The sequence below is a fragment of the Felis catus genome, chromosome C2, assembly GCF_018350175.1.
Source record: "Felis catus isolate Fca126 chromosome C2, F.catus_Fca126_mat1.0, whole genome shotgun sequence".
Taxonomy (NCBI): domain Eukaryota; kingdom Metazoa; phylum Chordata; class Mammalia; order Carnivora; family Felidae; genus Felis; species Felis catus.
Genome location: NC_058376.1, coordinates 89,966,310 through 89,972,309, shown reverse-complemented (window position 1 = coordinate 89,972,309; position 6,000 = coordinate 89,966,310).

Here is a 6,000-nt window from a genome sequence, read left to right as displayed (position 1 = left end):
CAAAGAAGAAGTTTGGGATGTATGATTCAGATAATTGACTTCAAACATTTGAGGACCAAATTTACCTGCTTTAAATAATGTAAGTAAATCCATTCTCCGTTGCGAGTGGGTTAATTATTAAGTATAAGACTACTATATAAAGCAACAGATATGATATTTTTTCTGCGTATATCACCACAGCTCCTGGTCAGACCTTTAGAGATAAGACATTTAGAGGATTCTTTAAGAAGCCTAATTTTTCTACACATTTTACAGTGACCTATTAGATTATCTATTAATTAAAACCCTTAAGTATTATGTTTACTTTAGGAAATATGAAATTCAATAAATCAAGCAAAATTTGCCATAGCTCAGCTACAGCAGACTTACATAAAACACTTCCAAAAGTTAGATCATGAAATACCTTCTAGTCTCCATTTGTATTCCTCTGAAGGTGTATTTCCTTTAACCAATACTAAGGTTATATTATGAAAGAATATGTTTTTAAAATGCAGATTTGTCTTGCTTTGCTATAAATGTAGGAGCCTTTGAATCTTTTTCCTACGGAAATAATACATGGCAAATAAAACAGCAGAAAGTTCTATTACAGGTAGAGAGGGTGTTCAATTTATTTGTCATCTAAAATAAGATTTTTTACCAGATTCAGGGATTATTTACTCTCCTGAAATACTATTAAAAAGCCTATTACAGAGATATTTGCAAATAGACCCAGATAAGGATGTTCATACTCTAAACTATTTTTCAGGATAATTTAATTGACCTTCCACAGAAGAAACAAGCAACCTTTAGTAGTGAATTCAATCATAACCTAATTTTCCCAACTTCCTTTGGGATAACAACTTCCTGGAAATTTGCTGTGTTAGGTCAAACCCAAAAATTTGGTTCTCAATATTGTAGTTAAAATTTGTAAAATCTAGAAATAGCAAAACTGCAGGGTGATTTATTTTAAATATTTTAACACCTGCTTTGGAAATTAGTAAGCAAATCAATACGGAACATTTTGTGAAGGTATTATGATCTATATCAACTAAACCATTTTTTTAGGTAATTATAATTGATTATATAACTGGAAGAGATAACAGCAGAACTGAATTACTGGTCCTGGAAGTGTGAGGTGAAAAGGACTAGGACCTGTACAGGGAGAGGGGGAAATCATCTCAAAGTTTTGTGCAAGAATCTCTAATTCTCTATTAGAAAAATAATAAATGGGCCTTCATTCTTACTACCCAAGTAATTCACAAAACCTCAAGATAAAAACTTAATTTTAAGTAGTCCCTGACTGTGCACCAACCATATGGTTAGAAAGATTAGAATCTCTTTGGAGAAACACACTTTCAAACGGCCTCAAAGAATAAAGTTCCAAGACTCATGAGCTCAGAGTCACAAAGAAACAAACCACCAAGGGCAGGGATCAGCAGGAATGACAAAATCAGACATGCAAAATAAGACTTGAAAAATTCCAGATATTTTATCAGCTACAGAATATAAGGTGAAGATGTTTAATCAAAGAAAAGATAGTCTTTAATATATGACTATAGGGCAAGAGACTACAAAAATTAGCCAAATATGCTTCAAAAATAGTGAAGAGTTTAAAAATGAAAATATACTAAATGAAGTTGAAAGTCATCAAATATTTTTAAACATAAAATTTTAAGAACCAAGGACAGAATTATTGAATTAGAATATAGTAATAAAGAAATTACTCGTGAAGAAGCACAATAACATGAAAAAAAAAAAAACCCAGGAAAACAGTAAATAGATCTTAGAAGACATGGAAGAGAGAAGTTCGAACATTCTTCTAATTGGGTGTACAAAAGAGGAAAAAGCATAGAATGAGGTGATACAAAAGTTAAAAAATCCCATAATTGCTGTACTTCCAATCATCAGATTCTGGATTCTTAAAGTGTCTCACCCACCTACACAAGGAGAATACAAGATGGTGGACTTGTACCCAACATGTCTTGGACTAAACCCAGTCGGTACAGACTTTATCAGCAGACCTCCCCAAACATTAAGACATTAAGCTTTGTAGTTGTTTGTTATACAACATTACTCAGGCAAAATCTAACTGAGAAACACATTGACTAGAAGTGGGTTTGCTGTAACAGAAAGCTAAAATATGTGGCAATGGATTTGACACCAGGTAGCAGTCAACAAGGGAACCATCATAGAAGGCTGGAAACATGGTGACAACTGTGGGGAAAAGCTAGAGAAGTGACCACCTATGTCATGTAGGGGGAAAACACTTGCTAAAAACATTGTGTGAGATTATATCAAAGGTAGAGTGTGTATATAATAAACGTGTAGAATTGGGAGCAGCCTCAGACAAAATGAAAACATGGATTTTTGTTTGTTTTGTTTTACCAGCTGCATTTGATTTTAAAACATACCAAAAAATAAAAACAAAAAAGAGAGGGAGATAGAGAGCCACAGGGCAGGGTGTGGGAGGGAGTGATAAGGAAACTAGCCAGATTGTAAGCAAAATTTAGTGAGCATATATAAAGCTAATTAATTTCAGGGTTGAAACATGGAGTTATTTCCTACCAAATCAAAGGTGTGACCATTATACTATGACCCCTTGAAAGAAGACTAAATTCAATGTTTCTCCAGCAAAATAAAGCTTCAAGGTAAAGGCCAATGGTGGGGCTGTAATACCCTTTGCTTTTCACAAGCTCTTAAGCTTGTCATGATTTTTAGGTTGGTGGTGTGCCTCACAACCTTACTCATGACATTCCTGTGTCATCCATGGCCTCTCTTTAAGCTTCTCATTAGTGGCTCTCATTGGCCATTAACTTTCACAAAAGACATTGGAGTTGCATTAGTTTCTTAGATTTGCTATTAACAATTTACCACAGGCTGGTTAGTTTAAAACAACAAAAATTTATTTTCTCACAGTTCTGGATGCCAGAAGTATAAAATGAAGGTGTTAGCAGAGCCATGTTCCCTCTCTTCCTAGCTTTTGGTGGCTCCTGATCATTTTTGGCATTCCTTGGCTAATCGCAATATCACACCAAGGCACAGAACTGATGAACAGGTAGGTATGTGCAAACAGTTTGGCACTTTTGTATCATAAAGCTCATTGGAGGGATTGATGAGAGGTGACATTAGAAGGTTGGGCAGTGGCAAAAGAATGGAGGGCCTTGAATGCCAAATTAGCAGTGTGGATGTTCTCTTTTAAACAAAGGAGAGTTATAGAAGGATTTTCAGCAGAAAAATATAACACAATCTGATTTATATAGCAAATAAAATGTACCTGCAAACATGATGGGAGCCCCTATACATCTCAACTTGGTTTATTTCTCTTCATCTCTATAAAGTAAGCATGTTCCTTAGACTTCTACAATTCAAACCACACTCTCCTTTTGATTAATGAATGTATCAAATGGGATGGTTTCACAGTTCTGATGAAAAGGTACTGTAGCTTACTCTATCCTACACAGCCAGATAGATAAATAAATAAATAAACAAACAAACCTTACATAATAATCTAAATAAGATTACATGATTTTATATATAATACTTTCCCTAGTATGAAAATCATGCTTTTTATTCGACAAGCTCCTCCTTTCTTATATGCACACCAATTGCTTTATTCTTGTTGTTTCATTATTTTTCCAAGTATTTAAAGTCAAACTTGCACATCAATGAATTTGCATTACCAACCTAGAGAAGTCTTTTGATAGTACCTTTTAAGTTCAAAGAACAAATTCACTGAGTTGCTGAAGAGTCAAATCACCTTGTATTTTGAAACAAAATTTAAATTACATATACAAGTAAAATAATCACAAATATATTGCTACACACTGCAATGTGACAATGTCACTTTTTTACTTCTGTGAGAAAGGATGAGTCACACACCAAAATAGAATTGTTAAAATATTCCTTTTCTGAATCTCCATCAGGCTCATTGCAGGTGCAATTGGTCTCTTGTGTTCTCAGAAAAGAGAAGCAAGTGGCCAATTAAAGTGGGAATGAGCCCACTGAATGGTAAATTTTGGCAAGCATTAAGTTGCAGATGTAAGAAATTGGCTCTAACCTACTTAGAAAACCGTGACATGCACAGAGAAGTAAACAGAAGACACCTTGATATTGGCTTGATCTTTTGTAACTACCAAGAGAGAAAATAAAACCAGCAGATTTCTCACTCACAGATTTCTTTGTATAAAACCACGGCTTTCAGAACAGTTTCATTTTCTTCAATATTATTGGTATGTGTGACCATCTCTTCTGGCTATGCATACACTTTACCAATAAAATCACTAAACGGTGAGAAGAAAACAGGAATATAAACTAATATTTGGTCTACTGAGCAGCAAAGCCTCCATTTGACAGAGTTTTATTTTTTAAAAGTTTAATTATTTACTTTGAGAGAGAGCGAGAGCCAGTGGGAAGGGGCAGAGAGAGAATCCCAAGCAGGCTCCACACTGTCAACATGGAACCCATTGTAAGGCTTGAACTCACAAACCTTGAGATCATGACCTGAGCCGAAGTCAAGAGTAGGATGCTTAACCTACTGGGCCACCCAGGATCCCCTGATAGAGTTCTTTTTGAATTCTGGTGTGTTGGGAATCATAACTCAGTATGTCTTTTGATGGGAGACAACATTAACCCTTCCTTTTTTAGCAATAACTGAATTCAAACACTTTTCTTGCTTTCAGGCTGTAGTTGAATATTCATCCTGGTAATAAAAAAGATTGTGTGTTTGTGGGCTTATGTGTATGTGCATGTGTGTTTGGGAATTTGGGAGGGGCAGATAACTGGAGAGACATATTGACATCCATAGCAAGACTAGACAAAGAAATCCTACTTCCTGGCATATTTTAAATACTGTCTTCATTCATCAGGAAAGCTATAAAAAGCTTTTGTTTAATGCTATAGATTGAGAACTAGAAGTCCTGCAAAACCTTACTTGGAGCTTCTAAGAATTAAGAAACAACCAGATATTAATGGAAAAGATTCAAGCATTTAGGGAAAAACCCTGAGATCAAATAATTATAATTCATAGGTGAGCAAGCTCACACACACACACACACACACACACACACACACACACACACACACACAGAGTGACTCAGTGTGAAATCTGTTTTACTGTGATTTAATACTTGTAGTTGCTTGTGGCATTCCATCAGGGAGCACACATCCTTTTCAACTCTTACAGTAAAAAGAGCTAACTGGCAATCTGAAACCCTGCCCTACCATTAATTCAGTGAACTTTGCCAGTCACATGACTTCTTTAAGTCTGAGTTTCCTCAATTTGTAAAATTATCAGGTTGGACTCCATGATTTCAGAAGTTCTACCCACTTGGCATAAAGTGACAGGTGTATCTTCTATATCACCACACTATCCTCCCTGTTAATTTCTTTTGCAGCAAATGAACTAAAGTATCCAAGAAAATCATTGGATAGTGTTTATTTTGAAAGAAACCCTGACTCAAATTTTGATCAAACTCACCATGCCAATATTGACTAAAGAAATATTTTACTTAATGAAAAACCCTCAATTATTCCAACTTCTTGTTCAATACTCCATGTCATTGTAGCACACCCCTTGCAAGTGACTGCAGATAGAACTTACAGACTTCCACTGGTCCAGAATGCATACCTTGCACAGGCAGTCTGTTCTTCCCTCAGACTACCTGGACTCAATATTTCCCTTCTGTTGAGCTTAAACGTAACTCTCTATGGCTTCTCCTTATTTTTCTTAGCTCTAATCTTTTGGAGGGCTACACATAACAAGTTTAATCCCTCTTCTCCATGACAACTCTCAAAATATTTGAAGATAGCAATCATATCTTCTCTAATTTATCTTACCTTCTTTCCACTACTCTGAATAAGAGAGCTTTATATCCCCTTATCATTATCCTCTAAATGTGTTTATATCCCACTTAACATTTGGATCCAAGCACAAAGAGTAGAGTCTGATAAGTGCCAAGAAAAGCAATTCTTCTGCCCTCATTGTGGACAGTCTTGCTAAAAGATTAAGAATAACTACATCAC